Source organism: Oratosquilla oratoria, chromosome 8 (genome assembly GCF_046742065.1).
Source record: "Oratosquilla oratoria isolate Oo_2021 chromosome 8, ASM4674206v1, whole genome shotgun sequence".
Lineage (NCBI taxonomy): Eukaryota > Metazoa > Arthropoda > Malacostraca > Stomatopoda > Squillidae > Oratosquilla > Oratosquilla oratoria.
Window position 1 is genome coordinate 51,580,675 of NC_134784.1, and position 12,581 is coordinate 51,593,255.

The 12,581-nt window shown below is 42.8% G+C and overlaps 1 protein-coding gene across 2 annotated transcripts in view; it reads left to right on the plus strand.

Annotated features, from left to right (window-relative positions):
• Nucleotides 1-7,381: 7,381 nt before the first annotated feature.
• Nucleotides 7,382-12,581, plus strand: part of LOC143027714 (carbohydrate sulfotransferase 11-like) — a 150,776-nt gene continuing 145,576 nt past the window's right edge. For both annotated transcript variants that reach the window (XM_076189182.1, XM_076189184.1), the window contains exon 1: nt 7,382-7,742. The gene's annotated coding sequence lies outside the window, so the exon portion shown is untranslated. The remainder of the gene's footprint in view (nt 7,743-12,581) is intronic.

Sequence of the window (12,581 nt, forward strand, 5' to 3'; positions counted from 1 at the left end):
AACTCCCTTCCCACGAGAGTTGGAGTAACGACTCGCAGTGCAGCGATACTGAAATTATTTCAGCCCTGGGCGGGATTCGAACCCGGACCGCCGTAGTGGCAGCCGCGGACGCTACCACTGCGCCATGCGCGCGCGCGCGCGTGTGTGTGTGTGTGTGTGTGTGTGTGTGTCCGTGTATGAGTGTATGTGTGTGTGCGTGTGTGTGTGTGTGTGTGTGTGTGTGTGTGTGTGTGTGTGTGTGTGTGTGTGTGTGTGTGTGTGTGTGTGTACCCGCGCGTGCGTGTGTGTGCGTGTGTGTGCCCGTGTATGTGTGTATATGTGTGCTTGTGTGTGCTTGTGTGTGCTTGTGTGTGTGTGTGTGTGTGTGTGTGTGTGTGTGTGTGTGTGTGTGTGTGTGTGTGTGTGTGTGTATGCGCGTGCGTGTGTGTGTTTTGCCTCTTGCGTTAAATGGATACATGTATAATCGTGCGTATGTGTTTATGTAAGTGTACATATATACAATATTGGTATTATACACACAGACTGAATGGTCCCCAGTACACAGATACTAATATTTTTCAACCACATTAATGTGGTTGAAAAAGATTAATATCTGTGTACTGGGGACCATTCAGTATGTGTGTAACATTACGCGAATGTTACTTGTGCCTTGGTACCGAGGGAGTGAAGGAGACTTAAGTGAGTTTGGTGGCTTTATTCTGGTTAGTGCGAGTGTTGACCTAGGCCGGGTCGGCGGGCAGGGCTCCTAGCCCTGCCCCAAACCACAAAAGTGACCGCGAGCCTTTGGGTCGGGCACTGCTGGTTACAAGTACAGCCAAGAACTGGGGCGGACACCAAAACCTGGCATCCTTATATAGGCCTCATGCGTACGCTAAAGTAGCACACGACCCATCCTGACCGAAACATGGCTCGGCAGGGCTTAGGTTGTGCTTTCAAGAGGATACAAATGCATGTAGTACAGGCGTACTATAGACTTAACCTACACACAAGTAATATAAGGCCGAAGGCCAGTTATTTCTACACACTATATCCATTCCTGGTCCATCCCATTTGTGCAGAAGCGATGCTATAAGCCAACATACCGCGTCGAAGCACATGTGGGGGACTTGTTCACCCGTGTGTATAATACAATCCCAAGCGTACGTGCTACCATTGCACTATCATAGCGGGGATAGGTTGAGCATAGATTCGTGTATATGTATGTAACTCGAGCATACAAATATAAGAAAACTGAGCTGAACATATATATCTCTTGAAAGCGCAGTAGTTTAAATCACTGTTTATTTGTTACGTCTCAGCCAAGTTCAAATACTTGGCTTGATTACGTTTCAGTTTCTGTATATGCTTCCGTCGAGCTCCTTGTCAGTCGATCGTGATGGCATGGAATTAAAGTGAAAAATTAATGTGGTTGAAAAAGAACAATATTGGTATATGCAGTATAGTGTATATGTCAATGTGCATATACATATAAATGTGTTTACATGTATTCACGCATGTAAGCATATTTGTCTTCATAAATTCAGATTCATTTTCAGATATTTATTGACTGCAGAAATACATTATACTTATCATCACATTTTCTTTGTTGTACAAAATCTCCTGATGTTCATCTGGCAAGTGAGTCATTTGAAGGAGTCTGTGGGAGTAGGCACAATGAACGCACTCACTCCCCAAGTCGGGAATCCTCTTGTACTCGTGCGTCACTCGATGCGCTTGCAAGGCTGACATTTCCCCCTTCCAATGGATTTAGCATTGTTTCGATGAACATAGACCGATATACCTCTCTAAACACAAGGAAGACTGCGAAGTTCTTAGCATTATCGTACTTCATACAAATAAAACTAATAGAAGTGTTCAAGTGGATCAAAGGCTTTAACAAAGGTGACGCAAACAAGGTCATCATATTAAGACAACAGGACAGGACTCGTAGTAATAGATTTAGATTGGACAAATTTAGATTTAGGAAGGAAATAGTCAAGAATGTGTTTACCAATAGAGTGGTTAACGAATGAAATAGGCTTAGTAACTATGTATTGAGCGCTGAACCTATCAGTTGTTTTAAGAAATGATCAGACAATTTTATGGATGGGGATGACAGGTGGTAATGGATCATGGAACTGCCTAGTGTAGGCCTTATGGTCTCTTGCAGTCTCCTTCATTTTTATGTTCTTTTTTGACATGTCATTGCACAGTCGACATCAGAAAGTATGACACACTTAGCAACCCCATCACCACGTCCGTAATCACCACTATGACTACTACTACAATCGCTATCACTACTACCAAAATATCGTGCATCATTATTACCGCCATTATTATTAGTACCACAAGTATTAAACCACGTTTGTTAATATGTGCCCTCCTGCGATTATAGGCCTTGTTATTATATAATAATATTTATAACAGAAATATTGTAGTACATAAAACGATGAAATACGTGCACTATTGTACTTAGATTTAAATCTAAAAATGATGGCATCCTCTTACACTCTGGAAAGACGCAGAGTGCGAGGTAATCTAATAGAAGTGTTCAAGTGGATCAAAGGCTATAACAAGGGTGATGCAAACAAGGTCATCATAATAAAACAACAGGGCAGGACTCGCAGTAATGGGTATAAACTGAACAAATCTAGATTTAAGAAGGAAATAGACAAGAATTGGTTTACTAATAGGGTGGTCGATGAATGGAATAAACTTAGTAACCATGTAGTAAGCGCTGCAACTATCAGTTGTTTTAAAAAACGATTAGACAACTTTATGGATGGGGATGACAGGTTGTGGTGGATACGGAGCTGCCTAGTGTAGGCCTTATGGTCTCTTGCAGTCTCCTTTATTCTTATGTTCTTATGTTCATAAATTCAGAATGTGAGAAACTCAAACTCACCATCCCACTGGCAGGGCGAGCCCTGTCCATTACGGCAAGTCACTGGGTCCTAAACCGATGCTTGAGTCACTTCCCCACCTGGCTAGGAGAAGCAACACAAGAAGCACATAGCGGGTCCCGGGATTCGAACTCACAACCACCTGCCCATGAATTTGTAAGTCATGAAAAGCTGCTATTCTTTATATCATATCAGATGCATATTATCAAAGAACTCAGATAAGAAAATATTGAATATACCCTCAATTTAGTTTCAATAGAGAATGCAACATTTTATTCCATGGTACGGATTGGTCCCATTTTTTAAATCCTATATCGTCACCCCCTTCAGCTAATTTTTTTGTGGTCAGTCAGAACAAAATCAAAAGGACATGGATCATGAAAGAAAAATGGGAGAAGAGAGCGAAGGATTATTCGAAATAGCCTTCATATTTTCACGACGATGACCCCTTTCACAGCTGAGGAAAATCGTCTGGAGTTATCAAGAAAAATAAAAAAAAAAGTAGAAAGGATGGTCCGTAGGTTCGGGAGTAACATATTGTGAGTGTGTTACTTGAGCTAGGTGGCGTAGGGAGAGAGTGATGCGTGGTTTCGTTTGTATATTTTATTCTAATGAAGGTATGTGTGTAAGAGTTAGACGTGGGGTGGTGCTCCCCAAGTGGGGGACCGACCGTGAAGGCCTAGTGACACGTAATAAGTTCAGTACAGGGACAGGTTACTTTAGTCCGGAAAAGAAAAATAACGATATGACGTCATGAAGAGTTGAGACATTCGACTGCCCCGAATGTCTAAACTGTCTAAACAATTTGCACGCCTCCTAATGACTTTCATACCGCACTGAACTGATTTCTTGTTACGAGTGTAACAAGTGTGTAACAAGTGTAACGAGTGTAACAAGTGTAACAAGTGTAACGAGTGTAACAGGTGTATGAGTGATCTCATACAATGATTAGCGGCACACTTGTTTAATTTCCTGGATGGCTGGCAAGTATAAAGATTATTCCACAATGTGGATCACTTCATATATATTTTGTCTTGGATTATCGCAATTTAGTTTGTCCACCCAAGGGAAGAAGAAGTGACTCTGAGAATTAAAAAGTTTAAAACGACCAGAGGTAATTTTCACGGAAGAATTCGACACAAGCCAGAACAAGTATTTTAAGCTACAGAGTTGAAGCGGTCGATCTCTTACCATTAAGTGGAAAGCCTACGCCAGGAGGCGCGTAGCTGCAGCCACCAACGTGAAATTGTTCCAATCGGGTTATCACGGCATGATTTGCTACATATGTATCCAGCGATGAGCTCAGGGCTTCCCAGACTATGATATATGACGACGCCACCTTTTTGCATCATCTCCTCCCACACCTTATTTTGTTTTTATGTTATGTGAAACTGTATATTTCCTCTATTTATATCTTCATAGAAAACGGGTTGGGGTGACTGTTAGAATTTTACTTTACACATATGTCATGGCAGATACTTCATCTTGGAATGAATGCATTATTATTATGAAACAATGATTTTTAGCAGACGAGGTCACGCCCCCTTTGTATCCTCCTCACGCCTCCCTGGGAGGCTGGGGGCGCTTCCTAGTTTGACAAGCACTGCATTATCCCCTCTCGTGCGGAGTGGCCATTAGTGTCTTAATCCTACTACGCCAGGCAATTTGATTCAGCAGTGTGGTGACCCCCCTCCTCAGTAGCGAAGAGACAGTGGCGATTGTAGGGGGGGCCTGGGCCTGGTAGCTGGCCCCCAGGTTGGCCCCCCAGTTTTTTGGCATATCCTATTTTTATCTTATCCAAAAACTTTTAAGGGTGATTGTACAAAAAATGAGATTGAAATCACTTATGGATCCGTTTTGGGTTCTGTTCCGTTTTGAAGCTAGGATTATTTAGTCTTTTTGATGTGACTTTCTTTTCTTGCACACATTCCATCTATACCCAGGTGACCTCGTCATTAATTCATTTGTCCACACTTCTGTTTGGAAAACTATATGTCTTACAATTTTCCCTATACCCCTATCTTTCTTAAATTTATTAATGTCAGTCGACTATGCGCCTTCTTAACCTGCCTTCATATCTCTATATATGTAATGAGTTTTGTATATATATACATATATATATATATATATATATATATATATATATATATATATATATATATGTGTGTGTGTGTGTGTGTGTGTGTGTGTGTGTGTGTGTGTGTGTGTGTGTGTGTGTGTGTGTGTGTGTGTGTGTGTGTGTGTGTGTATTCACCTTGGTCTTTGGATCACGTGTTGGACTCGTGACCGACAGCTATTTCCCTCACGTAAGAGAGCTCAGAGCTCGTATGATCGATCTATGGGTAATGCTATGACCCATGTGTGTGTGTGTGTGTGTGTGTGTGTGTGTGTGTGTGTGTGTGTGTGTGTGTGTGTGTGTGTGTGTGTGTGTGTGTGTGTGTGTGTGTGTGTGTGTGTGTGTGTGTGTGTGTAATATATATATGTGTGTATATATTATATTATATATATATATATATATTTTTTTTTTCTCTCTCTCTCTCTCTCTCTCTCTCTCTGAACTCCCCCACCCGTGAAGGTTCATTTTGCTTGCAACTAACCGCCTATGCCCCCTCACATCTATGTTAGTCCTGAACTGGCCCTCCCACTTTCATAGTCCTAGAATCGCCACTCCGAAGGGATTGAACCAACTTACCTCGATCATGTCGACTTCGGCGCCACGAGGTACTCGTACTCTCTTCTCATTCCTTCTAAGTGGTTTTCTTCAGTTGCACGGGGCTCTCTCGCTCACGCTCAACCTACCTTGACTTCACTGATTTCGATGAATCCCTTCCATAATGTGTGGTACTGAGTGGTTGATTCTAGCTACCGCCAGGCGATTTTTTATTGGGTCACATGAAGAACTGTCACACCAGAGCGCCCACATGAAGAATCGTCACCCCATGAGATCCCACTTGAAGAATTGTCACCCCAGTGCGCCGAATATCAGCAGTGGAATAAACATTAGGTTAGGTTAGGTTAGGTTAGATTGAATGAGGGTTATGCTTATTGTCATCAATTTAACCGATGAATCGTAAACCCAGGATGGCCCACATGAAGAAATGTCACCCTAGGATAGCCCACTTGAAGAAATGTCACACTGTCGAAATTTGGGGTGACCATTTTTCACGTGATCCATTTTATTCAACTGCGTGGCGCATCGTTAGCGAAAGGTCGTGCCTATCAGCCCACCACATCCGGTGTAAGCACTGCCTTGTTCGAGTACCGGAAGTCTGCTGACGAAGACGAGGGACGTGTAAGTTTCATGGTTGAAAATAGCGCATAGTTAGAATGTAGCCATGGATACTACTTAAAGAGGGAAATAGTGAGAACCAAGTACATCCTTGTATATTTCCAGGTTACCTTAGCTATGGTGAGCTATTGACGCAACATCGCCCTGATTGGCGCCGAATTCACAACGATGTGTGTGTTACGTCATGTCGATCAAGGACATTCTCATCAAATGTTGCCAGGTTTTGTATATTCGTAGGGAAATTGTAGGATGCAGGAACGGTTGTTACATATGGTGTTTTATTCAACACCAAGTAAAATCGTCTGGCATCCGCATACCATTACTATTTTATATTCTGTAGGTATTTTACGACTCTACGTGACTAGGGTGAATGAGTGTCAGGATACGTGGACTGGTTAATCACAGATTGAGTGGGGATGGAGAATGCCTGGTCGAACAGGCTGGGAAGCCGGCAGGCAGAAAGACTGCTAACCACGTTCCAACAGTCATTGCACTAGAAATCAGGTGAGAGACTATGAGATCTGTTTCAAATGAAGATTAGTTCTTTTCTCAAAGAAGACTTCGCAACTTAATTTTTAGTTAAGAAGTTATTTGACCTTTTCTCTACGGTCACGCACTCAAAGCTGAATGAAGTAATTTCGCAATAATGTGGGATCTGAAACCACATTTGCATCATTACAAACAGCCATCGTATTTTCATTGAGCATACGGTCTAACTGACTCGGTGTCCTTCCTATGGTTCTGTGTTACCCGACGCGCATACACGACCCCCAGTCTTTCTGTTGTGGTGATGCCCTCCTTGACGGAATTTGCATTGGCTAGAAGAAAAGCCAAAACTGTCCTTCAGTAGTGATTTAGGTAGACTGGCGATGGAAGACTGAACATGCAGCCAACACACCGCCAGTCTCGATTACATAAACATCATTAAGGTGTCTCATCTATGGTCAGCTTATTTACATGCCATTACACCAAGCATGATGTTGTGTAGTCATGAATGAACCCTAATTCTTATTTCATGCACGCCCGATCACACGCAATCACAAAGGATTATATTGGTCAGTCTACATGAAGACTTTGGATGCCAGACCGTTGGCAAACAGTATGGGGTCTCCATCACGATTGGGTCAGACGCTGTGGTGCCCCGCCCCGATGACAAACAGAGGCATGAGACTGGCTCGTGCCTACCCTCACGTCTCTCTCTTACCACTTTTCCATATTCTGCCCCTATATCCCCCTTTTCCTCCTCTCAACCCCTCTTCCCTTTCTTCCATTTTCTTGACACCCTTCGACTCCTCATCCCTTCTGCCAGGACTTCCTCTGCCATCCCCCACCACCCAGGTGCATCGCACTAGTGTGCTTTTGGCTTGAGTGGCGGGAGGAGTGTGTAGCGCGGAGTGCGACCAGACATTCCCTATAGTTGCCAAATTGGTGTGGGGTCGTTTTGCTGCTTTGTTTCAGTTCTCAGAAGTTTTCCTTGTCCTTTTTCTTGACAGGAAGTAGTTCTGCTGTATGAACGAGACGAACAAGATTCAACTAAGAACATAGTATCATCTGAAAATCCTCACCGAGATGTAAGTGCAGAATCTCTCGCTTTGTAGCTCTCTCTTTCGGGCTGTAGTGATGCCATGGATACCCCGCATCACTAACTGTCATACACTAGCAATAATGAAGTTCTGTGTAGTGTCGTATATTTTCGTTGCTTAAGTGTCCATTATTTTGATAAAAATTATAAAACTGAATTGTAATACAACTGGAAAAGTTATAAGAATTAGTTCCCGCTGGAAGTTGTCATGTACAGTAACACGAAGCTAAACTGCTGTATTATTTTGTTTAGACTAAATAAGAAGTTAGCCGTGTCTAGTCTGTATGGTTTCCCTAAATAGAAAATGAGAATGAAAGGAGTGCCTTCCAAATAGAACGTAAAGTGATCATCCCGCAGCTGACGTTGAGATCGTACGTCCGCCAGCGGGGACAACTGATGGTAGTTTAGTTCTTGCAAATGTTTTCAGCACTAAACAATAACCATTTCCGTGACGATGTTGCACTTTTGTAAGTTATGACTGCTCGTTTTAGTATCCTGTGTACGAGTTTCGCCATCCGAGGGTGAAATGAAGCATATAGGTAATACAAAAGACCGTTGGCTGTTGAGATATTTGCGTTGGAGAGAAGTGGGACCGTGGTGGTTAGCCAGCATTTGATTGTCGGGGCAGATGAGAGCCGTATAACCTCCCGTTGTGGTAAATTTGTTTGCACTACTAGAGCTCGCTGGTTGTCAGTGGTAATGAATCACACATGCTTGTATGTTGCAGAATGGAACATGGAGACAATTACTACACGTATCGTTGGGATACTTCATAGCTGAATGAAATAGTCTGATGTATTCAGTAATAACAATTTGTACAGTTGGTAAAGAAAATATTTATTGGTGTTTATTTATATTCTGCTTAAGGAATGCCATACAGTTTAATACACTCAACTGGTATTAGAATAAAACGAGTACTAAGTACTCGGCAGATGTAGTGTACGGGTCCATGAGACTAACTTTTCATAGCAGTCTCACTTTACCTCCAGATCAGTGGTTCCTAACCTTGGAGGTACATAACCCCGCAAGTTTCATACATGCATTCATCGAACCCTTCGTAGTTGGAAGAATAATTTTTTTTTTCCTTCAAATTCAAAACATCGGAACTATATTACTGTATTAGTGCACAAACTGTACCATGGATCATTTGCACACGAAATCACTGTGTTCAAAGAACAAAACCAACAAAACATGAATTTCACATAAAACTAAAACATAATGAATATTTACTGCAAATCAATGTGACTTTTGCTGTTGCCTCTCAGAGACAATTTCAGAAATGCGCCGAACCCCGGAAACTGACTCACCGAGCCCAGATTAATTAAGAAAAACTGCTCCAGATTAAATGCCACGCAAATGTCATTTATCTAAATTAGAAAATTACTCGGTCCTCGCATAAATTATGTTCTTCAATCTCCTCCAGATTTCCTACTCTCGCCTATACAGCAGATTTTATACCATCTCTACATCTCTCTCGATCTTCCCTCCGTTCGTCCTTTAGGTCTTGATTCATATTACTTCCTAGGGCACCTCTATCCATCCTTTTGACATGACCGAACCATCGTAATTATCTTCTATCAATAAAACCCAGAATATTGCTCCCTTATAGGTCCTGTCCGATGGCCACACTTCATACTCTGTCCCTTTTTGTGACTCCCACGGTCATCTTTAGTACTTTCGTTTCACATGTCTGTATTTTGCTTTCTAATATTCTACTCGGAGCCTATGGCGCATATCCATACGTTAAAATAGGGCGCAGTATGGACGTGTAAATGTCTTCGTTTTTCTTGGCACATGTTTGTCCTTTAACGGATAGAACCTGTACATGTGTTTTGGCAACTTCCAGGAAATTTTATTCAGCCAAGGAAAGCCACCTTCGCAACAAAGCGAATCTATCGCAATTAAAACTTTCATTACTATTGACGATTTAGACCTGTGTCTTGATTGTCGCCAAGTGATGCTAGTTTAGTCGAAGTAACCCCACTCTCCGGCACAACGAAGAAACTTTCTTAAGAAAGCATGCCGCATGGTGACGTCATGAAGAGAAAGTCTTAAAAATTAATCATTTCTCTGGAGAAAAAAAAACACATTCGGAGATCGAAGTGTTTTTCACCTACTACGATGGCACCTGATACACATCTTATTACGCTAGACGATTTTATTCAGTTGAAGAGCAAGGAAAGACCCCGTGTGGAAGGGGCCAAATTAGCTGTCTCACCATCCTCGTAATGATGTCTTCTTGTACAAGTAAATGTAGAGGTGTGAAGACAGAATGAGTGGTAGAGTGATGAGTTTAAACGCCAAGAATACGTTGAAGTTTTATTGCTGACGTTTCGGATTTTTGGTGTTTAAACTCACCACCCTACCACTCAAGTAAATGTAACTGTGACTGATTAACGCCAGACTACTTTACTGAAGAGGTAGCAGTCTTATCTGACCCTTGACTATGATTGCGGTCTTTACAAAATTATGTATATCAAACGCTAGACGATATTATTCAGCTGGGAGCAAGGTGAAGTCGTTAGATATGTTTAGCTCAAGAAGAAAGAACGTTAGTGTCACAATAGATGGCTAATATTACGGCCTTATTTTCGTCGTAACGTTGTTTATAAGTCTGATCTGGGGGTAAATGATTTATACCACCAAAAGATAGTGTATAAGCCTCTCACGAGTACGTAATTTGTATATAACACGTTAAGCAACATACCTCTACATATTCAGTGCAAAAGATGTAAATGGTGAAGGCAGATGTGATGGTAGAAGATGCGTCCACATGTATTACTGTAATTACGGGAGTCCAATTAAAGTAATTTTCGATAGCTAATGGTTCCAGTGTGTGCTAGGACACAGTTAAGGGAATAACATTGGAGAAGAGGGGCTTAGCTTGAGGTACTGAACCGGACAATTTCATACATACATACATACATATACCAAGGCTTTTTCCCCCTTACAAGGGAGGTAGCCAAAAAGGAAAAGGCATAAAATCATTTCCACCCATTCCATCCCTGAATACACTCCACACCCCTCCACCCTCCCTCTTATCTGAGCACCTTGTCCACTGCCCTGGGTCAGAAGCAGTGTCGCAAGACACAGCACATCCACAGCAAGGCCGCTTCACCAAATCGGCGACCCCCCCTCTCCGTCCCCCCATTGCATAAAAGGAGAGAACGGGGAGAAATCCCTTCGGGCTGCGTCAAACTTTGCTCACACACACCACACCACCACCCCATCCCCCCGCCCATTCCACCTCATGCAATCACAACATCATCCATATACAACCATTCTCCATTCACCCCTGTCTTCTGTCCTCTCCCGTCCCTCCTCAATAGACATTCCCCTCTTCCCCAAAGCCCCCTTCACCCCATTCATCCATCTCATCCTAGGACGTCCCCTCATGTTCACTCCCTTCACATCTGTCTTCCATACCTCTTTTACTAGTCTTTCTTCACTCATTCTTTCCATGTGTCCAAACCATCCTAATATTCTTTCATCAACCCTATCTCCCAGCTCCTTTTCCACCCCTGTTCTCCTCACTTCCTCATTTCTCACTCTGTCTAGCCTAGTAACCCCCATCATACTTCTCAGACACCTCATCTCAAACACATTCATACTCCTTCTCTCTTCCTCTCTTATGTTCCATGTTTCTGCCCCATACAATGCTGTTGGCACAATCACTCCTTCATACAGTCTCCTCTTAGCATCCATTCCCAAATGTCTATTCCTCATTACACTCTTCAATCCACCAAGGCATTTACTCGCTTCTCTCAATCTACATTCTACCTCCACCTTCACTCCACCTTTTCCTGCCACATTTGCACCCAAGTATCTAAAACTATCCACTTCCTCCAGTCGCTCTCCCTTAATGCTCACTTCCATACTACTGCCACTTTCACCCCTTGTACATCTCATCACCTTACTTTTACCCACATTTATCTTTAGCTTTCTTCTATCACATACTCTCCCAAACTCTGCCACCAACTTCCTCAATCCCTCCTCCGATCCTGCCACAAGCGCAGTGTCGTCCGCAAACAACAACTAGCTCACCTCCCACTTTTCTCCATTTTCTTTAACCATCTCCAATCCCTGACCCACTACCCTTGCATTTACCTCTCGCACCACCCCATCCATGTATAAGTTGAACACCCAGGGCGACATAACGCATCCTTGACGAAGTCCCACCTTTACCTCGAACCACTCACTCTCTCCATTTCCAATCCTGACACAAGCTCTACTACTCTCATAAAAACTCTTGACAGCTCCCAGAAGCTTTCCTACTATCCCGTATATCTGCATGAATGAATAATCATTTGTCAGTTTTCTATTATCTGGAGATTAAACTAGGTGGTGATCTGCGCCCCCAACTAGGGTCTGACAACAAGACTAGTAGGGGGTTCCGGGGTTGCGACTCCAAACTAGGATCCCGCAGTAAGGAGTGGGTCCAGCTGACAGGATTACGTTACGTTGAGTTTGGTAGAGTGAACCTCAGTTCTTCCTGGAGTTACATCACGTGTTCTTTGTAGTGGATTTGCATGGGCAGTGCCTTTAAAGATGAAGTATTGTTGTTTTATGTATTGGGATCTTATGAATCGTCACCGTATGAGATCCCACCTGAAGAATTGTCGCCCCAGTACGCCGAATATCGACAGTGGAATAAACATTAGGTTAGGTTAGGATGAATTAAGGTAGTGCTTATTGACATCAACTTATGCAACCGTAGAATCAACCCAGGATGGACCACACGAAGATTTGTCACTCTGGGGCCCACACGAAGATTTGTCACCCTGTCGAAGTCTGGGGTGACGATTCTTCATGTGATACGTGTATTGCA